Source organism: Schistocerca nitens, chromosome 4 (assembly GCF_023898315.1).
Source record: "Schistocerca nitens isolate TAMUIC-IGC-003100 chromosome 4, iqSchNite1.1, whole genome shotgun sequence".
Lineage (NCBI taxonomy): Eukaryota > Metazoa > Arthropoda > Insecta > Orthoptera > Acrididae > Schistocerca > Schistocerca nitens.
In genome coordinates this window covers 720,639,507-720,666,984 of record NC_064617.1, presented here as the reverse complement: position 1 = coordinate 720,666,984, position 27,478 = coordinate 720,639,507, and the positions used below count along the sequence as shown (strand labels likewise).

General features: G+C 44.3%; 1 protein-coding gene across 1 annotated transcript in view; it reads right to left on the bottom strand.

Moving 5' to 3' along the window:
* LOC126252842 (polyglutamine-binding protein 1) overlaps nt 1-27,478 on the bottom strand; it is an 89,695-nt gene that overhangs the window by 50,599 nt on the left and 11,618 nt on the right. The window lies entirely within an intron of this gene.

The following is a 27,478-nucleotide window of genomic DNA, read 5'->3' as shown; positions in this document are numbered from 1 at the left end:
TGTAGGTGCATTGGAAGGATATTCCTGAAGTGGGAACAGGGAAGGGATAGGCAGGTGAAGGACAGGGACAGGGACTATCAAAGGTTGGGGTCATGAGGTTATGGGAACAGAAGATATGTTATAGGTAGAATTCTTGTCTGTGCAACTCAGAAAAGCCAGTGTTAGTGGGAAGTACCCAGACGGCACATGTCGTGAAGCAGTCATGAAAATTAAGCACATTGTGTTGGACAGCAAGTTCAGCAACCGGGTGGTCCAGCTGTCTCTTGGCCAAAGTTTGGCAGTGGCCATTCATGTAGAAAGACAGTTTGTTATTTGTCATATCTATGCAGATAGTGGAACAGCATTGCAGTTTAGTTTGTAGATCACTTGGCTGCTTTCACAGGTGGCCCTACCTTTGATGGAGTAGGAGATTCCTATGACAGAACTAGAGGAAGTGGTAGCATGAGGACGCATGGGACAGGTCTTGCATCTAGGTCTATTGCAGGAATATGAACCATGAGGCAATGGGCTGGGAGCAAGGGTAGAATAAGAACAGCCAAGGATACTGTGTAGGTTGGATGGTTAGCAGAATACCACTGTGGGAGGACTGGGGAGGATATTTCTCATTTTAGGGTACGATGATAGGTAGTAGAATACTGGCACAGCATGCAGTTCAGTTGCCCCAAACCTGGATATTACTAAGTTATGGTAGGAGTGATCCTCTGTGGCCAGACAGTGAGTAGTTGGGGGACTGTAGGTGACTGGTAAGACAAGGCATGGGAAATTTATTTCTGGACACAGTTGGAAGAGTAATTTCAGTCTGTGAAGACTTCAGTGAGACACTTAGCATATTTGGAGAGCAACTGCTTGTCACTACAGATGCGATAACCACGAGTGGTTACACTGTAATGGAAGGGATGTCTTACTTTGGAAAACGTGGCATCTCTGGAAGTGAAGGTATTGTGATGATTGGTAGGTTTGATGTTGACACATATACTAAAGGTACCAGCCTTGACATGGAGGTCAACATCGAGGAAGGTAGCTTGTTGAGTTGGGGAGAATCAGGAGAAGAAAATGGGGGAGAACATTTTAAGATTCTGAAGGAATGTAGGTGAGTGTCCTCACCCGCAACACAGATCATCAAGATGTCATCAATGCACTGAGAACCAGATGAGTGGTTTGGGATTCTAGGCGGTTAGGAAGGATTCCTATCGATGTCCCATGCAGCGGCCCATTGCTGTACCACATATAAGTTTGTAGGTGATGCCTTCAAAGGAGAAGTAATTACAAGTGAGGATATAGCTGGTCATTGTGATCAGGAAGGAAGTTGTACATTTGGAGTCAGTTGGGAGTTGGGAAAAGTAGTGTTTAATAGTGGGAAGGCCATAGGCAATGGGGATGTTAATGTAGAGAGAATGGCATTGGTAGTGACGAGCACAACTCCAGGTGTTAAAGAAAGAGTAACTGTGGAGAGTCAGTGGAGGAAATGGTTGGTGTCTTCACAAATAACAGGATGAAGATTTTGGTCCACAAGGGCAAAGAGTCTCTGTTAGAACATAATCATCAGCAACAATGGAGCATCCTGGGTGGTTGGTTTTATGAATTTTATCAAGCATGTAGAAGGTAGAAGTGCGGGAAGTGGTTAGAACTTTATTAAGCTTGGAGATCTTGAATGGGGTCACTGTGACATGACCATAGGTGAACATAACTGACAGCATGTGGAGTTCCTCCAGCACGTAATCCCTGTGGTTCATAACCACAGTGGAGCAGCTATTGTCAGCAGGTAGGATTACAAGGTCAGGATCAGGTTTTAGACGGTGGATTGTGGTTCTTTCAATAGATGTGAAGTTTGTTTCCATGTTGAGAGATTTAGGGAATGATGATAAGACAAAGTTCGAGGTTAGGAAATCCTAGAAAGTTAACAGGGGCACATTTGGGCGCAGTGGGGTCAATCACAGGTGAGTAAACAGAGCCAGACAAGGTTCAATATTGGTTTTTGATTGAGCCTGATTGGTGGTGTTAGTGGCATATAAGTCTTTCAACTGTAGGGATGGGGAGAAGGAAAGAAAGCCCAGTGTCATTGAATTTAGGAGTGGGGCAAAATGTAAGACTTTTGGGAAGGGCTAATACTTCTATAGGACTGATTCTTTTTGAATATGGGTTCATGATAGTACTGCGAGTCTGATTAGACTCTGGTTTCTGTAGGGCGGTGGGAGTTTCTGAATGTTTGGTAAATGTACTAGGTCTGCAAGACAGCATTTGGCAGTTATAAGGCCACCTACATCTACACCTACACACATATTCTGCAAGTCACTGTATGGTGCATGACAGAGGGTGCCATGTACCACTACTAGTCATTTCCTCTTCTGTTTCACTTGCATATAGGGTTAAGGAAGAACCTCTGTCTAAAAGCCTCAGTACATGCCCTAATTTCTCGCATCTTATCTTTGTGGCCTTTAGGCAAAATGTATGTTGGACAGAGTAGAACTGTTCTGCAGTCGGCATCAAATGCCATTTCTTTAAATTTCCACTGTAGTTCTTCACAAAAAGCACCTTGGCTCCCCTCCAGGGACCCCATTTGAGTTTATGAAACAGCTCTGTAATACTTACACACTGATCACACCTGCTGCGTAACAAATCTAGCAGCACACACCTGAATTTTATCAATGTCTTCCTTTAATCCGATCTGGTGGGGATCCTAAACACTCAAACAGTACTCAAGAATGGGTCACCCTAGTGTTCTATATGCTTCCTCCTTTATGGATGCATTACACTTTCCCAAAATTCTTCCAATACAATGAAGTCAAGCATTCACCTTCCCTAGCACCAACCTGATGTGAACACTCCATTTCATATTGCATTGTGATGTTATGTGTAGATATTTAACTGATCTGACTGTCAGGCAGCACCCTACTAATGCTGTATTCAAATGTTACAGGATAGTCTTTTCTACTCGTCCACATTAACTTACATTTTTCTACATTTAGAACAAGCCACCATTCCTCACAGGTACTCAAAATTCTTCACAAGTCATCTCATATACTCCCTACAGTTTGATGGAAGCTCTTATACTGCTGGTGCATAGTGGTAATTCAAGGTGGCAGTATGAGGTGAATGGACTGAACAGGTTTTTGAGGTTGTGGTGTGCTTACAGTTCTAGTTCTTGGAATGCAAGAGTTTCAGTCTGGGAGATGGGAGTCAGGCATTTGTGATTGCACAGCAAGAGAGTTTTACAGTTACATAGGAGGTAGTGCAAGGATGTCTGGGCCTGACTTGTATGGTTTTACACGATGAGGTTGGATACGGGTATCAACTGACGAAATTTGAACAGACAGAGGTCACTGTGGAAGTAAGGATTGCAGCCGCTGATGGGTAATGTGATGGGCAGCACATCTGGGGGGAAAGAAAGCTGAAGTTATAAATTTCATTTTTGAGGCTAGGAGGATCATACAAACATACAGTCATCTGACAGTTGTACAGACTCCTGCATGGAGGACATAGAAACAGGCATACATGGTGTAGAGAAGCAACTGAAAAAGTTGAAAACAAATGTTGCCAGGTCCAGATGGAATACAGAGAGTATTCTGCAGCACTGGTTGATTACTTATCTTTCACTTATAATGAGTCTCTTACCCAGTTAAAAGTCCCAAGCAGATGGAAAAAAAGCGCAGGTGACTCCTGTATGTAATAACGGTTAAAGAACAGCCTCTTTAATTAAAGACTAAAATCCTTAACATTGGTTTCCTGCAGAATTTTCAAACACATTCCGAGTCTGAATATAATTCATTTCCCTGAGACAAAAAAGCTTCTTTCCACAAATTAGGGTGGATTTAGAAAGCATTGCTTATGTGAAACTCAGCTTGCCGTTATCTCACTTGATATTGTACAAACAATGAATGGAGGGGGAACAGGCAGATGCCATACTCTTAGATTTCCGGAAAAGGTTTGACAGGGCGCCCAAGTGCAGATTTTTTGATGAAGACCCAAACACACTGTTTAGATTCCCACATATGCGAGTGGCTCAATAATCTTTTAAGTAACAGAACCTAGTACACTGTCCTTGATGGTGGGTGTTCATCAGGGAGAATGGTATTGTTAGGAGTGCTCCAGAGAAGTGTATTAAGATCACTCTTATTCCCTATATACATAAACAATCTGATGGACAGGCTGAGCAGTAATTTATGCCTGTCTACTGATGGTGCTGTGAGGTACGAGTAGGCGTTGTCATTGAATGGCTGTAGGAGTACACAAGATGACTTAGACAGAATTTCTAGATGGTGTGATGAATGGCAGCTTGCTCTAATTGTAGGAAAATGTAAGTTAACATGGATGAGTAGGCAAAACAATTCTGCAACATTTGAATACAGCATTATTACGTTGCTGTGTGACACAAGCACATCAATTAAATGTTGTCACGTAGAAGATGGTATAAGTAGATGAATGACGAACACTAACTTCACTTAACAAAGGCTTATTCAACACTTGCACATACAAGAGCACAGAGCGAACTGCCTCCGGCCAGAACACATATGGTATATATACAGCTACAGAACATTCCAGTACAATGATTCTTGCCATTTGTGGATACTTCTAGAATGTACTCGAACCGAATATAAAAATTAAAATTTTTCAGTTCAGGTGAGTTTTGAACCCACAACCCTTCATGCAACAGTATGGTATCATAACCACTACAGTACAGTGACTGTGCTACTCAGCTTCTTCTGCGATATTGCTCCCTCCTTAAGAGAACAGCGTCTCGGTGTTACGTCCCTCCTAGTTCGGGAACAAGTCATTGGTCCTGCATACTCCGACTCCCAATGACTGATGTTTGCCCTGGCAGTGATCTTCTTAGAACTTACCTTGTCGCTACATTCTTCGTCACCTTTCCGCTTGTTGCCTGTCGCTGAAGCATCGAATTTACCCTGGGTTGCAGAATCCTTATAGGGCTTCATTCGAAGGACGTGGACAGTATCTCTGATCTTTCGTTGTCTTGTGTCGTGGTCAAAATCTTCAACTTCAGAAGTAACATCAGATAACTGTCTTACAACTTTATAAGGTCCAAAGTAGCGCCTGAGGAGCTTCTCAGAGAGACCAACCTTCCGAACAGGAGTGAAGATCCAGATGAGGTCACCAGGCTGATAAACAACAGGGCGGTGGCTCACATCATACCTTTGGCGATCGTTTTCTTGAGCCTGCAGCGTGTGGAGTCAGGCTAACTGCCGAGCTTCCTCAGCTCTGTTAACACCTGGCCGATGTAGTTGTTGTCCACGTCATCAGGATGTAACGGAAAAACAGTGTCCATCATCGTCGTTGCCTCATGCCCATGCACTAGGAAAAATGGTGTAAATCCTGTGGTGTTTTGTTTGGTGGTGTTGTAGGCAAACATCACGAAAGGTAGCACCTCATCCCAATTGCTCTGCTCAACATTGACGAACATTGATAGTGCGTCAGCCAAGGTCTTGTTAAGGGGCTCAGTAAGCCCGTTAGTTTGCGGATGGTAGGCAGTCGTCATGTGATGAGTAATGTTGCACCGATGGATCATCTGTGTCACAAGATTCAATTGAAAAACTTTCCCTCGATCCGTAATTAATGACCTTGGGGCACCGTGTTCTAATACAATGTCTTCTATGATGAATCTGGCTACCTCGAGTGCTTCGGCTGTTTTCACAGCTTTTGTAATGGCATAGCGTGTCAGATAATCAGTGCAAACAATAATCCTATTGCCACTAGCAGATGCTGGAAATTGTCCATGGAGGTCAATCCCAACACACTGGAAAGGCATTTCCGCTGGTGGAATTGGTATGAGTTGGCCAGGTGGTTTCTGAGAAACTGCCTTTCTCCTCTGGCACTATTGCCAGTGCGACACACAGTGACGGACACTCCTAAATAAACCTGGCCAGAAAAGTCTCTTGCAGATCCTACTGTATGTCTTAATAAATCCTAAATGTTAGCCTCAGGTGTGTCATGGAATTTCTGTAGAACATCTAAGAGCATGTGTTTAGGAATCACTGGTAGCCACCTCTTTCCAAACGTATCAAAGTTTTTCTAGCAAAGGAATCCATTCACTACCTTAAATTGTCCTTGCATCCTCTGGCCGATTTAAGGCAAGTATAATTTGAGATATCTTGGCGTCCTTCTTCTGCTCAGAAGAGAGATCCTGGAGCACAGCCAGAGAGTCAATATCTTCATCAAAGTCTTGCACAGGGTTTCTTGAGAGACAGTTGGCCACTTGGTGTTTTCTTCCACTTTTGTACACTATGGTAATGTCATACTCTTGAAGACGTAGTGCCCACCTGGCGAGTCGTCCTGTTGGATCCTTAAGACCTGTCAACCAACAAAGTGAATGATGGTCTGTAACAACTATGAATGGCCTTCGATAGAGATACTGTCAAAATTTGCACATGGCCCAGATCACAGCAAGACTTTCTCTTTCTGTAGTTGAGTAGTTTCTCTCGGATTTTGTAAGTGTCCTAGAAGCATAGGCTATAACCTTCTCTTTTCCATCGGAAATTTGCACTAGAACAGCACCAATCCCATACCCGCTGGCATCTGTGTGTAGTTCGGTAGGTGCTCTCTCACCATACAGACCAAGTACAGGGTCAGTCATCAGAGCTTTTCGCAGCACATTGGAAGAATCTTGTTGAGCACCACACCAGATAAATTTAGATCAGCTTTTAACAACTCTTAAGAGTGGCCTGGCTTTGATAGAAAAGTCTTTGATAAAACAACGGTAATAAGAACATAATCCGAGGAAGCTTCTCACATCTCTAATACTTTTAATAATAGGAAATTCCATTATAGATCTCACCTTTTCTGGGTCTGGCCGCACACCTCTGCTTGACACATGGTGTCCAAGTAGTTTGATTTCTTTTGCTCCAAAGAGACACTTTCTTGGATTAAGTTTCAGTCCGGCTTGTTGGAGACACTTAAGAACGGCCCTTAGTCTTTTTACATGTTCATCAAATGTCTGAGAACACTAACGTTGTCTAAATAACAAAGACATATCGTCCACTTCAGGTGCCTTAGACGATTATCCATCATCCATTCAAAAGTTGCTGGTGCATTACACAAACCAAATGCCATTACCTTAAACTCATACAGGCCCTCAGGGGTGATGAATGCAGTTTTCTCACGATCAGCCTCATCCACTTCAATTTGCCAGTATCCCGAATATATGTCCACGGTTGAGAAAAACCTAGCCCCCCTTCAGACAATCTAGTGTATCGTCAATTCGTGGAAGAGGGTAAACATCCTTTTTAGCTATTTTATTTTTAGTCTTATTAAGCATCCTGTAATCAACACAAAAGCACCACCCTTATTCCTGACGAGAACCACTGGTGATGACCATGGGCTCTGCGAAGGTTGAATGATGTCATTCTTCACCATTTTCTCTGCCTCGTCGTGAATTATTCAATATTCTGTTGCTGACACATGGTATGGCTAATTTCGCCCACAGACTCGGCATGGGAGGTTTCTATGAGACTCAGCTGTTCTGCAATTTTTGGCCGCCGTCTGCTACGCACATGCGTCTTGGAAGGATCTGCGGTTCTCGGCGAAAGGTAACTATCCACAATTCACTGAATCCATTCCTAAACAAGACGACAGAGGCTGGGATGACCAAGTTATTCTTCAGTGGTATTCTTCTATTACATTTCACTACAAGATCCATGGGTTTATGCATGGCATGACACAAGACAGTTACTGTTGTGACAGTGCCACGACATTTAACAGTGCCGCCACGACAGTACGCGCAAACGGAGATAGAGGCGCTCCGCAACTCGGCTGAGTGCGGGAGCGCCACCTAGCTACGAACGGCGCCGGCCGCATGTCACGGCACGGCAGTCGAATAAGAGACACTGAGTTGTTATCATGTAACCAGCTATTGTTTCTAAGGAGTGTGTTTGAATGTTCACGCAATTATTGGTGATGAAAGGTTATAACACTTTTTGGCGACGAGGATGGGATATTTTCACTGCGTTGTGGATTTGTGTGTTCGTGACGGGGCAGACATGGAACAGTTTATGCAAGCACTCATTGAACAACAAACACAGCTGACGGCTGCTATTTAGGCGTTGTCGACGTCGCTTACTCATCGTCTGTCTTCCTCTTCTCCGCCTCCATTCCCTCCTTACGACGAGGCCGCTGAAGACTGGGAGGATTATGAGAAGCGTTTGCGGCAACACTTCTTGGCTTTCGGCGTTGTCGACGCTCCTATGTGTAAGTCATTATTTCTATCTTGGATTTCCCCACGGATCTATCAGCTGCTATCTCAGTTAGCCCCTCTGCGGGAACCTGCCTCTCTGTCCTCCCAAGAAATATGTGACTTATTGTCTAACTATTACCGAAAAAACACCCACGTCATTGCTGCCTGCGTGGCGTTCTACCGGTGTCGTAAACAGCCCCATCAATCTTACCGGGCTTGGGCGGCGGAACTACACGGTCTGAGTAGGAAATGTCAGTTTGTCACGGACACTCATCATGAGTCTTATGCTGATTCAATGGTTAGGGATGCTATTCTACGGCTTGCTCCTAATAAAGAAGTTCGGCAACGTGCCCTACAACTGCCAAACCCGTCGTTGTCGGAAGTTCTAAGCATCGCTCAATCCTTTGAAGTGTCTCACACTGCTGGCGCGCAAATAGACGCGTGGTGTGATGTAGGCGCTGTACAGTCAACTTTCAACACGGACAATTTGCCTGTTTCACAGGAGAACGAAGATGTGGCGGCGGTTCACTCGCGTAAACAACGTCGCGTTGGGCCGCGACGCTCGCAGCGAAAACAGCAACCACAGAAGCAGGTTCGATCCGCACTTCCTTCTTGTCCACGTTGTTTCGTACAGCATGACAGGGCCGCGTGTCCAAAACGTTGGGCCACGTGTAATTCATGTAGGAAAAAAGGCCACATTGCTTCTGTGTGTCAAACCCCTAAAGTTCCTGTCGACGAGGACAAGGCATCGGACATGGATGTTAACTGTGTGCTTTCTCAAACAAATAAGTTGTTTTTTACTGTTCGTGTTCTGGATAAAGACATTCGCATGCAAGTGGACACTGGCTCTGCAGTAACTCTCATTAATTCTCGCACGTATTTGGAGTTGGACTCTCCTCCCTTGTCTCCAGTTACGCGAAATCTGAGAACTTATAATAAACAGAAAATTCCTATCATTGGCCAGTTTGATGCTTCCACTGCCTACAATTCTGTTGTTAGGCCCCTCACGTTTTATGTGGTGGATCATGCGGGCACTGAAAACCTGTTCGGTTACGATGCTTTCCAGTTGTTCAGGTTCTCCATTGATGACGATGTGCACCTCATATCTGAGGATATTCCGTATCAACAGCTGGATGTATTGTGTTCTGAATTTTCGTCCATGTTCTCTGCTGGTCTGGGTCGTGCCAAGGATTTTGAAGCCCACATTACTCTTAAACCTACAGCTCACCCTAAGTTTTTCCGGACACGCCCTATTCCGGTGGCATTGCGTGCACCTGTCAAGGCTGAGATAGACAGGTTAACAGCTTCCGGGATTCTCCTTCCTGTTACCTCCAGTGAATGGGCATCGCCAATCGTGGTGGTTTCTAAACCAAACGGGAGTCTGCGATTGTGTGGTGATTTTAAAGCCACTGTCAACGCTCAGAGCCTCATTGACACTTATCCTCTTCCCCGTCCTGAGGAGTTATTTACCAAGCTCGCTGGGGGCCAGTTCTTTTCCAAACTTGACTTATCGGAGGCGTACCATCAGTTGCCGTTGGATGCTTCTTCCAAGGAATTTCTCGTCATCAACACTCCTTGTGGGTTGTATCAGTACCAGCGGTTACCATTTGGCGTCGCTAGTGCGCCGGCCATTTTTCAGCGGTTTTTGGAACAGCTCACAGCTTCTGTTCCCGGCTGCATAAACTATCTGGATGACATTGTTGTCACGGGGGCCTCCACTGAGGAGCACCTTCGCAATTTGCGTTCACTGTTTCGGGTTTTGCATTCAGCTGGGTTGAGGTGCAATCTGGACAAGTCACAGTTCTTCCAACCCTCCATTGAGTATCTTGGTTTCCACTTGTCCCGTGAGGGTATACGTCCTCTACGTCAGCACGTTGCGGCCATTAACGCTCTACCCTGGCCGTCTACGATCAAAGAACTTCAGGTGTTTCTAGGCAAGATTGCTTATTATCACAAATTCATTCCATCCGCGGCGGCGGTAGCTCATCCTCTGGATCAGCTGTTACGCAAAAACGTCCCTTTCTGTTGGTCCGACGAGTGTGAGCAGGCTTTTGTGCGCCTGAAGGCTCATTTGCAGTCGGCGCCTTGTATTGCCACATTCCGTCCGGGTCAGCACTTGGTTCTGGCGACTGACGTGTCACAGTATGGCCTAGGGGCTGTTCTCGCCCATCGGTATGAGGATGGGTCGGAACGACCCATCGCATATGCTTCCAAGACCCTCAACGATGCGCAACGGCGTTACTCTCAAATCGAAAAGGAGGCGCTCGCTATCATTTATGCTCTAAAAAAGTTCAGCGTTTCTTTGTATGGTTCTAAGTTTCACCTCATCACCGACCACAAGCCGCTGGTCTCTCTGTTCAGCCCATCGGCGTCGCTTCCTGATAAGGCAGCTCAACCGCCTGCAACGTTGGGCCTTATACTTGTCTCGTTTTCACTATGAGATTCACTATCGCCCCATGGCCCAGCACGCCAACGCTGACGCATTGTTGCGATTGCCGATGGGCCCCGACCTGGTTTTCGATCGTGATGAACTACTCTGTTTCCACATTGATGAGTAAGAACGTCGTGCGGTCGAGGGTTTTCCACTTACAGGTTCGCAGGTCACGTCGGCTACTGCGCGGGACCCGGTCCTGCGTCAGGTGATCGGTTTTGTTAAACAGGGTTGGCCGGACAGGACCAAGGGCTGGGCATCGGATCCCCTTTACACCTGCCATGCCTTGCACCTTCGTCTGTCTGTTCGTGATGGTGTTGTTCTTCTGGCCACGGATGGCGCATCTCCATGGGTCGTGGTGCCAGCCTCTCTTCGCAAAGATGTTCTCAAACTGTTGCATAAAGGCCATTGGGGGATTTCTCGGACTAAGTCCCTGGCCCGCAGGCATGTTTATTGGCCCGGTATTGATTCGGACATCGCCCACATGGTTGCTGCGTGTGGTCAGTGTGCTCAATAACTGGCTGCACCTCATACAATGCCCTCTCCGTGGCCTGATCCGGCGCAGCCATGGGAACGGGTGCACGCTGACTTTGCCGGCCCCTTCCTCGGTACTTATTGGCTACTGTTGATTGACGCCTTCTCGAAGTTTCCGTTTGTTGTTCGATGTCCGTCGCCCACCACTACAGCGACGACGCTGGCTTTGTCCAAAATCTTTGCACTAGAAGGTCTTCCATCCACGATCGTCACGGACAATGGACCTCAGTTCTCTTTGCAGGCCTTCCGTGATTTTTGTACTGGACAAGGTATTCATCATGTTACAGCACCGCCCTTCCATCCGCAATCGAATGGGGAGGTCGAGCACCTTGTCCGCACTTTCAAAAGCCAGATGAAAAAATTCCTTAGTGATTTTTCCACAGATGACGCTCTGCTGCAATTTCTGAGTTCTTATCGCTTCATGACTCTGGGTGATCGCAGCCCTGCTGAACTCTTGCGTGGCCACCAACTGCGCACTCTCCTGCACCTGCTTCACCCTGTCAGGCCTTGTGCTGTGTCCCCTAGTGCGGGAAAATACTCGGTGGGCACCGACGTGTGGGCACGAGGGTATGGATCTCGCCCTAAATGGATTCCAGGGGTGGTCAAGGCTCTTCGCGGCTGCCAGCTTTGTGAAATACGTATGGACAATGGCATGGTTGTTCACCATTACGACCAGATGCGCCCATGAATGGTGGCCACGCCGGTGCCACCGCCCCTTCCTTCGCCTCCACCAGCCCGAGAAGCCAGTCCTGTCACTGCTGCCGATCTACCGTACGTGTTGACACAGCCGACGTCGCCACCGCTTCCGAGTATGCCGGAACCGGCCCCAGTCGTGACGCCGCCTTCTCCAGGACCCATCTCGCTGGAGCATACCCCCAGGTCCACGACACCTACGGATGCTGCTCCGGAGTTTTCACCCATCATCTCGTCCAGGAGGAACGTTCCACGCACGAGCTTCCGTCCTGGACATTTTCGACCATACTCTCGTGTCTCTCCGCGGGATCTTCTCGGGGCTTCACAAGAGGCCATGGATGTCTCCGCACTGTCCATGTCTCCAAGGAAGTGACTGTTTTTTTTTTTTTTTTTTTTTTTTTCAAGGGGGGAAAAGTGTTGTGACAGTGCCACGACATTTAACAGTGCCGCCACGACAGTACGCGCAAACGGCGATAGAGGCGCTCCGCAACTCGGCTGAGCACAGGAGCACCACCTAGCTACGAACGGCGCCGGCCGCACTTCACGTCACGGCAGTCGAATAAGAGATACTGAGTTGTTATCATGTAACCAGCTATAGTTTCTAAGGAGTGTGTTTGAATATCCACGCAATTATTGGTGATTAAAGGTTATAACAGTTACCTTTCTAGCAGTGACTGCAGTAATGATCACTTCATCCAGCACACTTAGTCTCCACACACTAGGATGCGCTTCTTTCTGTCCACAGTATCTCCTCTTGTCTAGCATAATCTTCGAGCGACCACAATCTATAATTGCCTGAGAAGCTTTCAAAATGTCCCATCCGAGAATTAGCCACCTTCAGCAGAGATATTTTGTTGTCGACGAATACGGTTTACTTCAACTGGCAACAGTACTTCTCCGAAATGACTGAATATGGTGCTCCAGTGTCCACAAGAGCTTGGGCTGGTTGGCCATCCATGAGGATATCGACATAGTTTCCTGCCATTTTTGTAGTGATCGACGACGGAGGAGATTTTTTCTCTTCAATGGCCTCACCTCCAAGGAAGGTTGCACCCTTTAGTTTTCCAGGTTGTGGCGGCTATGAGATCGGCTGGAGCTTCTAAACGGTGATGGACACCTTGATCGGCATGTTGGGGAGCGTCCTCTCCAGCGGCTAGCTTGCGGCGATGGAGACCTACGTCGTCCTGCACCCACATCTTCTTGTTCACCTTCGTCATCCCAGAGTTGGCGTTGGCTAAGATCGGTCTGCTGTCTGCTGGCGCCGGCGTCATCAAATATCTGCCACCTTTCTTGACAATAGCGCACCACATGTCCCGGTCGTCCACAGTGGAAACATACTGGTTGGTTATCCTGGGTCCTCATGATGTCGCCGGCCGCGGTGGTCTAGCGGTTCTGGCGCTGCAGTCCGGAGCCGCGGGACTGCTACGGTCGCGGGTTCGAATCCCGCCTCGGGCATGGGTGTGTGTGTGATGTCCTTAGGTTAGTTAGGTTTAAGTAGTTCTAAGTTCTAGGGGACTTATGACCTAAGATGTTGAGTCCCATAGTGCTCAGAGCCATTTGAACCTCATGATGTCAGTCTTCATTGGTGCCTAACAGGTTCCTCATGTAGCACTGTAGGAACGTAACTTCGCCTGCGTCTTGACTTTTTTACTGTTTTAAAGGGAAATGAAGGATGAGAGATTGTGTTCAGTGCCTGTTCCACTTCCTCCCTTATGACCTCTTGAAGCGTCTCTTTTTTTTTGCTTGCCGTGCAATCCAAGTGCCTTCTGAACTTACTCTCTCACTATCTGACGAATAACACTTGTGAAATCAGTTTCTTCCTCCATCATAGACATCGATACGATATTTGGAAGCCATTCAAACTTCTTGCGTGTAATTCTTTCTTGATGCATTGTCTCGATATACTGGCACCATTTTATGAAGTCGTCTGCTGTCAAAACCTCCTTCAGGAGTAGGGCTTGATACATGTCCTCAGCAATACCCTTCATGAGATGTGCAACCTTATCTTCCTCCTACATTCTAGGATCCACTATTTCACACAGCTCCAAGACGTCTTGAATGTAGGATGCTGTTGTTTCTTCTGGACACTGTACCCTGCACTTTAATTTATCTTCAGCCTTGCACTTCTGTCATCGTGTGTCGCCGAAATACTTGCGCAGTTCCGCCTGGCATACTTCCCAGCTTGTGAACTTCTCCTTGTTGTTCTCATACCATTGCTTGGCAGTGCCCTCCAAGTAGAAAAATACGTTAGCCAAACACATGGTGTCATCCCATTTGTCAAATTTGGCTATACGCTCATATACCTTCAGCCACTTGTCTGGATCTTGGTCATCGTCACCAGAGAACCCAAAAGGATGTCTCATGTGGTGGCACACAGTTGCTGTCATTGCAACGTCCTCTTCTTCTTCTGTCTCCGATAGATTGCAATATGTTGAATATGGCTGGAAATCGGGTTTCCCGCCACGTAAACGGTGGCTCTGTCGTAGCCTGATACGAGACACTGTGTCGTCGATAATGTGCGGTATCACGAGTTCCAATACACAGTGCCTCCACCAGAATAATGTGACGTAGAAGAAGGTGTAAGTAGATGAATGACAAACATATAACCACTACACTACAGTGACTGTGCTACTCAGCTTCTTCTGCGACAATATTTACGTGCAAAGCCATACAGGGTGATTCTTATTAATATTCAAAAATCCCCAAAGCGATGTAGATGATGCTGAGACAAGTAATTTAATATAAGACAAATCGAGTTACAAATGTTGGGAAATGCCTCAAATGTGAATGATGAATGTTGAAAAATATGACATTACCAGATGACGTCAATCACCCCATGTTCAGCAGTTGATTTGTCGATCTTACTCTAACTGGTATTGGGCAGGGCTACACATCGCTCCGTTAGGCTGCTCTTTTTTTGTAAATGTAAACTGATCCATCATAGTCTTGTATTGCTACTACCGTGAGCACTTCTGTATCACATAGGATAATGCAAGAATGAAAACAGAAAATCCTAGTAGAGCGATGTGTGGCACTGGCCCCTACTGGTTCTTGTAGGATAAATAAGCACACCACTGCATGTGCAGTAAGATACGTCATCTGGTGATGTCACCAGTTCACCACTTCTGGGGTATTCGCCGACATGTGTAACCCCATGTGTCTTACATTAAATTACTAGTCTCAGCATCATCTACATCACTTCAGGTGTTTTTAAAGGTTAATAAGAGTCACTTTGTATATGAAGTGGAATGAGCATGTTACTAGGGAAGGCAAATGCTTGGCTTCATTTTATTGGGAGAATTTTGGGAACATGTAGCTCATCTGTAATGGAGACAACATATAGAACACTAGACTGACCGATTCTTGAGTACTGCTGGAGTGTTTGGACTCCCCACCAGGTGGGGAGATGCTTTGTGAACTCAAATGGGAACTGTTGGAGGAAAGACAATGCTCTTTTAGTATGGCATAATTGTGGAAATTTCAGGAATTGGCATTTGAGGCTGACTGCAGAATGATTCTATTGGCGCCAACATTCATTCTGCTTAAGGGCTACAGAAATAAAATATGAGAAATTAGGGGGGGCTCGTACAGATGCTTTAGACAGTTGGTTTTTCCTAGCTCTTTTTGCGAACAGAACAGGAAAGGAAATGAGCAGTAGTTAGTTGGTTGGTTGATGGATGGAACCAAACAGTGAGGTCAATGGTCCCATCGAATTAGGGAAGGCCGGGAAGGAGGTCGGCTGTGCCCTTTCAAAGGAACCATCATCACATTTGCCTGAAACAATTTAAGGAAATCATGGAGACTCTAAATCAGGATGGCCACGCGTGGGTTTGAACCATCGTCCTCCTAGATGCAAGTCCAATGTGCTAATCACTGTGCCACCTCGCTTGGTATGAGAAGTAGTGGTACATGGTACCCTCTGCCATGCACCATATGGTGGCTTATGGAGTATGCATGTAGGTATAGATTCCACAAACTGGGCAACAATGCAGGAACAGCATCTGAGAGTAAGTTCTGAGACAGACGGAAGGAGCAAGGATACATAGTAAAAGATAAAACCATGCATAAAAATACTTCAAATTACATAAAAATGCATCAGAAAAAAATCACAAAAAGATGAAATGGATGAAGTATAGTGGGAAAAGATGAAACTGGAGTGAGCAATAGGGCCTATAGTCAAAAATGAAAACTAACTGAAATCATTGAGAAAATGGAATGAGATCAAAGAGAAAAAATAAATAAAAAGATGATGACAGAGTGGAGGGCAGGACAATGGGTATGTGTGAAGGGAAGAGGAAGTAGGAGTAATTGGATTATGCGAGGTCAGTAAGGTAAGTGCTTTGGTAAGGACAAAGAGCAGGAGGAGGAGGGGGTGGGGAGGTGGAGGTGTTTGTTAGGAACGGGCTGGAACAAAGTATGTATGGCACAGGGAGATATAGGAAAACACACAAGGGTGAAGGGAGGTAGTGTGATCAATCTGAAGGTCAAGTGGTAATTATATCTGTGGGAAGAACATGAGACATGAGGTGCTGCACGTGTCATCTGCACAGACATATAACTGTGTTTTGTATGCAGACGAGGCTGTTCACAAAGGGTGGCAAGGAAGTCAGAATGTGTGCGGTTTGAAAGGTGACAGTAAAACAGGACAGCAGAGAAAGAAATGGATGGTTACTGAGTAATGTAATGCAACAGAGAATAATAACAAAAGGAAACAGCACTGGTTGTTGGATGAATGGGAAGTCATTAGACAAAATCAAATAACAGAAAGTAGGGGGTGGAATACCAACAATATGGAAAGGATAGATTGCTACTCCCCACACAGAAGAGTCACTGAGTTGCAGGCAGGCACAACGAAAAAGAAAGCCAGAAATGATTCAGCTTTACGACAATCCATCAAACCATCTCAGTATCGCTACATAGCTGCTAAATCATGTCTTGCAGACCTACTCCATTTACCGTACCCTAAGAAAATCACTTCTGTTGCCTTACAGAACCTAGAGCCTAAAGGTACTGCAACCCGGTCTTGAATCTGTCCTCCAAAAGCCTCAGTCACACAGAAGTCACAGTCCTTTGCCCTGCCTGGCTCAGCTGACTGCTCTATCCAACCATGATTCATCAACACTGACCCAAAATATTTCCGTTAACTTTCCAGAATTTCCTAACCTCGAACACCGCCCCATTCCCTAAAACCCTGAATACGGAAATCTACCCCAAATCCACAAAAAGAACTGCAAACCACTACACAAAAACTGACCTAAACTTATACTCCTACCTTCTCACAAATATCCCACAATTGTGGTTATGAACTGCAGGGATTACCTGGTGGAGAGACTCCACAAGCTGTTAGCTACATCCTTCTACAAGGCCTGTCACAGTGACCCCATTCAAGAAATCCAGCTTGATCTCCAATCCCTCCTTAAATCCTTAGCTACATCTCAGAACCTCTCCTGTGAGTTGATATCTCTCCTCGTCCCCACTACTCCCCACACCTCTGCCTTCTACATGTTTCCTTAAGTTCATAAACTCAACCATCCAGGATGCCAAATTGTGGCTGGTTACTGTGATCCCAAAGAGAGAATGTCTGGCATTGTGAACCAACATTTTCACATGTGATTCTACAGTTTCTCCCTCATGGGGTATACAGGAAGAAAATGCATACAGACCTGTATTTCCATGCAGATAGCTGCCACCACCCTTCGCAGAGGAATGGGGTGCTAAAAACACTGGTGCACGGGGTGCACATGTCTCTGATGCAGAAAGTCTGCCCCATGAGCTGGAACATCTCAAAACTGTATTCCGGAAAAACGGGTACTCGGAATGGCAGATTAGATGCGCTCTCCACTCACCTCTACAGTACAGCGTGTGGAGACGGAAGAAGTCATGGAGGAAGAGATAGCCACTGCCTATATACCATATACTGGCGCACTATTGGGGAAAATAGGACGAATATGGAGGAAACACTGAGTAGGAACTGTCTTTTGCCCACCCAATAAAACACGAACATTATTGGGAAATGTCAAAGACGATCTTGGTTTATGGAAGGCTGGCATATACCAGATTCCGTGTCAGTGTGGGAAGACTTATATTGGACAGACAGTGTCCACCATCGAAGGCTGCTGCCGGAAACATCAGAGGCACACTTGACTTAGGTACCCCCAACAAGTCAGTGGTCGCAAAGCACTGTTTGTCCGAAAATCATGAAATGGACTACCAACATATCACTCCAGGATCTTTGCACAGACATCTAAATACTGGGATAGCGTCGTCAGAGAGGCTATCAAAATTTGTACCAGGGACGGATTCATCAACCAAGATTGTGGCTATAACCTCAGCAAGGCATGGGAACCAGCAGAGAGTCTAACTAAAAAGATGCTCAGCAAAGAAAACAGACGGGCGACCAGGGTTGACGAGGCGATTACAGCAATGCCACCACAGACGCCAACGCCAGCGTCTCAGCGACCGCCGACACTCAGCCACGAGTGCGGACCGCGGAGAGAACGCCTTGCAGGGGGAGGAGATTTGAGACAGTCGCCCGCCCTCAGGAGCTCAGTTCATCAGCACACCTGATGATAGCGACATGTCTGATCGCTGAAATATTGTGCCCATTGGGCACTATGGACCGGCAGTACACCCATGGACGGTTCGAGCAACATTTTCACAGCTCATTACCTCTAACCTACCCACATACAGACACTATTTCCTCCCCCACCTCTCAATCATTTCTGTCCACCAATGTCGATGCCACCTGTCTCTTTCCCAACAACCCCAATGCCCATGGCCTTGCTGCTGTTGAACACTATATTCCCCAATGCCTGATTGACTCCAAACCTACAATCTCCTTGCTAGTCAACTATAACCTCACCCACAATTACTTCTTCTTTGAAAGTATCGACTACAAACTAAGCTGTGGTACAGCAATGGGCATCTGCATGGCATTTTCCTATGCTAACCTAGAGGAATCCTTCCTCACCACCCAAAATTACAAATCCCTCACCTGTTTCAGACTGATTGCTGACACTGCGACCTGGATTGAGGATGGGGACACCCTATCCACTTTCCTCCAGGACATCCAACACCTTCTTCCCCGTTCACTTCACCGGGTCCTCCTTAATCCGATAAGCATCCTTCCTCGATGTAGACCCCCACCTCGAGGATGGCTACATCAGTCCCTCCGTCCACATCAGACCTACCAACCACCAACAGTATCTCCACTTCGATAGCTGCCATCCACTTCCTTCCTTACAGTCCAGACACTCATGGTCATCACATCTGTAGTCATGAGCACTTCATCTCCAAATATGCAAGGGGCCTCACTGAGGCTTTCAAAGATAGAAGTTACCCTCCCAACCTTGTTCAGAAACAAATCTCCAGTGCCTTGGACTGGCAGTTATCTACAAACCCCTACACACTCACTGTTCAGCCACAGAGGAACACTCCTACCATGATTCAGTATTACCCATGGCTGGGGCAACTGAATCACATTCTCTGCCAGGTTTTAGACTACCTCTCATCAAGCCTTGCAACGAGAAATATCCTCCCCACATATCCCACAGTGGTATTCTGCTGCCCATCCAACCTACACAATATCCTATTCCACCCCTCATCCCAAACCCTTGCCTCATATTTCATATCCCTTCAATAGATCTAGATGCAAGACCTGTCTCACCATCCTCACACTGCTACCTACTCCAGTCCTGCCATTGACGTCTACTAAATCCATTGAAGGCAGGAGCACCCGTAAAGCAGCTATGTGATTTACCAACTCAGATGCAACCACTGTTCCACATTCTATGTGGGCAAGACAAATAACAAGCTGTCTATGTGCATGAATGGCCATTGCCAAACAGTAGCCAAGGGACAACTGGACCACCCAGTTGCTGAACATGCCGCCCAACACAATGTGCTTCACAGCCTCTGCCAGCATTTCTGTACTGCACAGATGGGAACCCTATCATAACCACCATGGTCTTAATCTTTGCTAGTCACCTGCCTATCTGTACCTCCCACTCGCTGTTGGGCCTTAGTGTCTGGATACAATAGCTATGTGCTGCATGCACACCTGTGTGTGTGTGTGTGTGTGTGTGTGTGTGTGTGTGTGTGAGAGAGAGAGAGAGAGAGAGAGAGAGAGAGAGAGAGAGAGAGAGGTACTTTGTCCAAAAGATGTAATATTTCTTGCTTTATTTTTAATTGTGTCTGTTTCTGCGATTCACTATGTTCTCTATGTGATTAGTAGCAATTATCCTTCACATACAGGGTGTTTCACACCTCACGCTACACACCTCTCAAGGCTGTAAAGGAGATTTATTACCAAATTTTACACAAGAACCCATGTCCACAAACATCTTTCAACGACGCTACAGAGCCTCAAAATTGTAGGTACTGGCACCTGTAAATGTATGACTATAGAGGGTGATTCTATGATAATGTTACAAACTTTCAAGGATTATTTAATTGGATAGATAAAAAATCTACTCACCAAGTAGCGACAGAACACACATGTAAGACTTGTAACTTGCAAGCTTTCGAAGGCAGTGGCTCCTCCTCCTGGCAGAAGGGTTGACGGGGAAGGAAGAAGGGTGAAGGAAAAAAAGGACTGGAGAGGTCTAGGAAAATGGGTAGATTTTGGAAAGGTCACCCAGATCCAGGGGTAGGGGAGACTTACCAAATGGGATGAGAAGGATGATGGAGAAGGATAAATGTATCAATTTGAGGTAAGAGTCCCTGTACAGGAAATAAATGAAAACCGTTCTGATACTAATGACTGTGAAATACATGTACTGGTACTGGGGCACTGTTATGTTCCTTTCCGCCATTTTGCCGATTGGTTCGGTACGCAAGCGCACCAAATGGTCTTGTTTTTGTAACAGACCACCAACATTATTCAGTAAGCATTTTGAAAGCGATGCCGAAAGGTCCTAGCAAACCGAAACACTATTGTCAGTTCTCCTCGCGCCAACCAATGGAAAGCAATCTGCCCCAGATCCGTGCACGTGCACTGCAGCACCACGAACTTGAAGCAGCTAGCAGTCGACAGAGGCATGCCATTCTTACTATTCAAATTTCACTTACCACGGGCTTCCATGAATGCGCGATAATGATACAATACTGACTGTGTTCTGGAAACTTTCGTAAATGTCACATTATCTCATTTTATTCTCATTCACATCAACGTCTTGTTTTGGATTTTATGTTTATGAGTTAGGAATGAAGTGTAGTACCACATTGTACAAATACATCTATAGAAACATCCGAAAAATTCATCATTTTTTCTGTTTTATTTCATTTCTTAGTTGCTTCAAAATTCATGGAGGTGCATTCCATCTATGCAACTAACTGAATGCAGATTGTTTATTGGCATATGTGTTTCACTTCCTTTATTCATGATGATGCATCACAAATAAAAGAAGCGAAACATGTATGGGGATAAACTGCCTTCAATTAGTTGCATAGACAGAACACATCTCCACAAACCCGAAAAGAATAAGAAGATGCATAGTATGTGGTTGTAGCTTGCTCCTAGAGATCCTAATGATGAAGTAGCCTACTTCCCTATATGATACATAAACAATCGGGTTCATAAAAACAAAATTTTAAAAATCGCCTTTTCGAGAGCATGTGGTGAGTGCTGCTGTAGAAATTCTTTGTAGTTCATAACATGCATGTGATGAATCAAAATGTTTCATATACGGTGGTATAGTCCGAAAATATTGTGGCAGGAACCTTTCATCTCTGTCTACTGTTGTTAACGATTCGATCACAAATAAACGCTTGTGACAAGCTAGAGTACAAAGACGAATGCACCTAGTTTCATTTGCAGTAATTTACGTTGTGCTCTTGGATCCCTGTCTGACCACACTCTCGGAAATCGCTATGTATTCCGAAAAAAAAAAAAAAATAGCAAATTATTTGTAAAAGTAGTAGCACTACCAGTTGTTTCACGCACAGTAATTTCATCTTTCATTTCTTAAACATACGGATGTCACGAAATAGGAGATACTCGTTACTGAGAAAGCGTGCTCTTACGTGTAAAATTACAACAAATATTTCAGAAAAATGCTTAACTTTGACAATTAATGAAGTCTCAGAATGTGTTGCAAACACGAAGAGGAAAAAAAGGTATTTTCACATCCAGCAGTGTACGAACCTAGGCCCTTTGCCACAGGAGTTCGTCATCTTACCAGCTTCACTATTACAACTTGCATGCTGTCAGTGCTTTATTTTATGTAATTCCATTCGAGAGAGATGCAGGCTGATTTCGTTGCCGAATGATGCGGGCTTAAGCCATAAACACATGAAATTTTTTGAAGGTTTCCTCTATCAGACTTCACGAAATTCTTTTGCATTGTTACTTACAAGTTTTAAATGCGTTTCGATAATTAATAAGTAAACTATTTGCAGAAAAGAGTGTGCAAAGTCACTAATAATTTCAGCTAACACTCATTTAATATACCTAAGCAGAGTCGATGTCTTGATTTTCAATGATCTTTAAACTCTTAATTGCATAAAATAACAGGTATTTTGAGAGAATATTGACCTTTTTTTATTTATCATTCACTATAACAACCTAACCTCACCATATTTCTAAGAAAGGAAAGTAGTCTATTATTAACTCACTTTCCAATCTGACGCGTCCTGTGGTGATTCTTTAGTAACACAATCACTAAGTCCAAAGCTAAAACCACTCAATATGTTTAAAATAACCAATCATAGGTGTAAATAAACCACAGCTAACTGAACGACAGGGCTGTACCGAAATCCAAAACCTCTCGGTACAGTTGTCAAAAAATCGGCGGGAGGACCGTTCAGTAACGGGTCTCAGAAGCTTACTGAATAATGAAATTCGGATAAAGAACCGAAAATGACGTCACTACCAAGACTAACCTACTGCACCGATTGGTGTGAATGATATAAAATAGGGCCCCTGTTTCTGTAAAGATTGTTGGGTAGACAAGTATCAGAGGTGGCAGTATGGAACAAAACAAGAAAAAATGTCTAGTAAACATGGCCTCTAACCTTAAGAGCTATGAGCACTTGTTCAATAGAGATGCGTTTCACAGTAATGAAGATGAACAAATGCTCATAGCCCCTCAGGTATGCATTTTATAGCCCATGTTTACTAGATTTTTTTTTCCCTTGATTTACACTACCACCTCTGAAAGTTATATACCCTACATACTTAGCAACAACAGTATCAGTACTTGCACTCCACGGTATTAGAACAGTTTTTGCTTGTAACTTTCAACTTGTTCGTTGCTGGTACCGGGATCCTTACCTCAAACTGATACATTTACACTTCTCCATCACACTTGAAAGTCTGTAACATCATTATGAAATCACCCTGTATGTACAAACATTTTACAGGTGCCAGCGCCTACAACTTTGACTCTCTATAGTGTCGTTGGATGACCTTTCTGGACATGGGTTCCCGGGTAAAACTTGATCTACTAAGTCCCTCTACAACCTCTAGAAGTGTGTAATGCAAATTGTGAAACACCCTTTATAGTCACGCATTCACATCCTGGACTTTATATTTTAGATGACAACATTTTAATCACAATACTAACAATCATAGTATGTTATTGCAAGATAAAGGTGAATAAATTTTATATGTTATGTGGGGCAAGAAGAAACAAACATCTGAGAACTTCAGACCACTTTTTTTACACAGTTTTTTGTTGAGTTTGGAAGAAAAATCGTCGTCGTCATCATCATCATCATCATCATCATCACCACCACTTGCAGGGAGGTAGTTGGGGAGTGGTAAAGTATAGGATTAAAAAAAACTGTTTACACTTAAACAATTGAACTCTTTACAATTAGTAAATACAGAGTTTAATACTGGGAGCACTGATGACTAGTAAATAAGACTGATAAACCCAAAGCTGACCACTGCAATAAATACAATTTTAAAAATATATAGGTATGTGAAAAAAAAACAAAGATTGCCACATGTTGGGGGATTGATAATAAAATCTCTTTTCTTTTTTTATCAAAATAATTTAAAGTACTAAGCAGATGAAGCAAGAATTATTAACTGCAATACAGCGTTGCTCATTACCAGGCAATTACAAATCCAAGAGCTTCAATTGATCAAACAAATAACTACACAAACTGCTAAGGGCCCAAAGATAAATGCCTACCACAGTAAAATTTTGTTAATATAAAAGATGTCTCGCCCCTAAACACCAGCTTCTGGCAGCATGGAGTAATCTTAAATTAACAAAATTTCACTACTGAAAAATCGTTAACAACATTTAAGACAGATATAGTATAACAGAATCAATGGCCAGCAACCATGCAAACAAGTTTTACAATGGACGAAGGTGCTTTAGGATTTATAAAAACTTGATAAAGAATACAAGATACCCATTGGTAATTGTTTTACGGGATCTTAAGCTTACGTCCAAATATGCCTCCACAAGCTGGCGGGCTATAAGGCTTATATATACAGTGCACCTTACAGAGAAACGGCCAATCAAAAACACCATTTACAAGGTGTGAAGTTTGTGAGACCTCCGCAATAAATTCCCTAGAACATACAGGCTGCTACGAAAGGCTGAACCAAACTTACACTAAAAGTCCGCCCCATCTAGAAGGAGTTGCATAGGGATACTTAAGTGGGATTTCGAAGGAAACAGCAATAGCAAATAATAAGGGAAACTAACTACAAATATGAAAGGAGCACCAAGGGTGTTGTATGTGCACAGCACAAAAGAACTGGCACACTTGCCTAATATCACGTAGGGACCCCTCGAGCAAGCAGAAATGCCGCAACACAACTTGGCATGGACTCGATTAATGTCCGAAGTAGTGCTGGACGGAACTGACACCATGAATCCTGCAGGGCTGTCTATAATCTGTAAGGGGGGTGGAGATCTCTTCTGAACAGCATGTTGCAAGGCATTCCAGATATGCTCAATAATGTTCATGTCTGGGGAGTTTGGTGGCCAGCAAAAGTGTTTAAACTCAGAAGAGTGTTCCTGGGGCCACTCTGTCGCAATTCTGGATGTGTGGGGTGTCGCATTGTCCTGTTGGTATTGTCCAAGTCCATCAGAGTGCACAATGGACATGAATGGATATAGGCAATCAGACAGGATGTCAGTGTCATATCTACACATATCAGGGGTCCCATACCATTCCAACTGCACACGCCCCACACTATTACAGAGCCTCCACAAGCTCGAAGTCTCCAGCTGACATGCAGGGTCCATGGATTCATGAGGTTCTCTCCATACCCATACATGTACAATATACAATTTGAAACGAGACTTGTCTGACAAGGAAACATGTTTCCTGTCTTCAACAGTCCAATGTCGGTTTTGATGGGCCAACTTGTGTCGTACAGTCATCAAGGGTACACAAGTGGGCCTTCAGCTCCAAAAGCCCATACTGATGACGTTTTGTTGATTGTTTCACATGCTGACACTTGTTGATGGTCCAGCACTGAAATCTGCAGCAATTTGTAGAAGGGCTGCACTTACGTCACATTGAATGATTCTCTTCAGTTGTCATTGGTCTCATTCTTGCAGGATCTTTTTCCAGCCACAGCGATGTTGGAGATTAGATGTTTTACCGGATTCCTGATATTCATGGTACACTCGTGAAATGGTCGTATGGGAAAATCCCCACTTCATCGTACCTCAGAGATGCTGTGTCCCATCCCTCATGTGCCGACTATAACACCACATTCAAACTCACTTAAATCTTAATAACCTGCCATTGTAGCAGCAGTAAACCGATCTAACAACTGCACCAGACACTTATTGTCTTATATAGACGTTGCCGACTGCAGTGCCATATTCTGGCTGTTTACGTATCTCTGTATTTGAATACGCATGCCTGGACCAGTTTCTTTGGCACTTCAGTGTATCTTGCTCAGAAATGCCCAATTTTACTTCATAAAAATATTTTTCATATTCTGCCAGCAAAGCAAAAAATGTTGTCCTAGAGGAATTTGTGTGCAAAACAATCATACGCCAGTTCTCAAAGACAAGCAAATATATTAGTACTGAAAAAAAAAATTCCTATTTCAAGAAGCCAGCAATTTCTAACAGCAAAGAACAAAATATGTGAAGGAAAAACATTAGGCACATTCATATGAGTAAAAATGTCCAGCTGACAGAAATTAAACCATAAGGAATAGATAAAAATGAATAATAGGAGAAACACGTTCAGCAATGGGATACCAGAGTTGCTAAACTATGCAATTTCGGGCTAAACTGAAAAATAGGTAACGCAGGTACTAATGTTACGTGCAAATGACAGCAATCCAACTTGTCTCAAACTGGCAGTAGCCAATGGGAGGATGGTATATGGTAGCTGATGGAAAACATTTCAGAAGATTATGTTTTTCAGCAAAAAATACAAGCATCTGCAAATCATCATGAAGTGCATGGCAGAGGGTACTTCCCATTGTACCAGTTGTTAGGATTTCCTCCTGTTTCATTCACGTGTGGAGTGTGGAAAGAATGATTGTCTGAAAGTCTCCCTGCGTGCAGTAATTATTCCATTCTTATCCTCATGATCCCTATGTGAGTGATACAAAGGGGTTGTAGCACATTCCTAGAGTCATCATTCAAAGCCGGTTCTTGAAGCTTTGTTAATACATCTTCTCAGGATACTTTACATACATCTTCATGAGTCTTCCAATTCAGTTCCTTCCATACCTCTGTGACACTCTCTCACAGATCAAACAAATCTGTGGGCATTCATGCTGCTCTTCTCTGTATACATTCAGTATCCCCTGTTAGTCCCATGTAGTACTGGTTCCATACATTTGCGAATATTCTAGAACCGGTTACACGAGTGATTTGCAAGCACTCTCTTTTGTAGACTGCTTGCACTTCCCCAGTATTCTACCAATGAGACAATGTCTACAATCTGCTTTACCCGCAAATGAGCCTATGGGATCATTCCATTTCATATCCCTAAAAAAGTGTTACACCCATGTATTTGTACGAGTTTGCCAATTCCAGCAGTGACTCATTGATATTATAGCCATAGGATACTATGTTTTTTCATTTTGTGAATTGCATAATTTTAGATTTCTGAACATTTAAAACAAGTTACCAATCTTTGCACCACTTTGAAATCTTACCAAGATCTGACTGAATATTTATGCATCTTCTTACACAAGCTTTCTTTTGCATTAGCAAGAGTTATCATTTAACTCTCATTGACCATGTTTTCAGGAACTTAAAGTATGTTGGTTGGTTAGTTAGTTATATAGGTATTTGCCTTTTTCTATGAACTGTGAACAATAATTGGAATTTATTGGGGTACAGTTTTGTAAACAGACAGATGGAGAATCAACTACTACTTCGCCATTGATTTTCTGCGAGAGCTTCGTGGTGGTCTCAGCAATACAGAATAGTGGACAGACAGGATGACAGCACCAGGTCTAAAAAATAAACAAATAAATAAAGGTACTATGGGTTGAAATGTAACATGGCTGGTTTTTGGTGTGGTATCATTTCCTGCGTGCAAGCTGCAGTCATCTTATGTTAGATATGAGCAGATTTATTTACTAAAATTTCTTTCAGCTGCTTTTTTTATGTTGGCTGAGGTGGAGCTGCTATTTGGTTTCACCTAACCATGCTCCAGCGGTCGTCCCAGGGCTAAGTCTCCTTGTGCGTGGA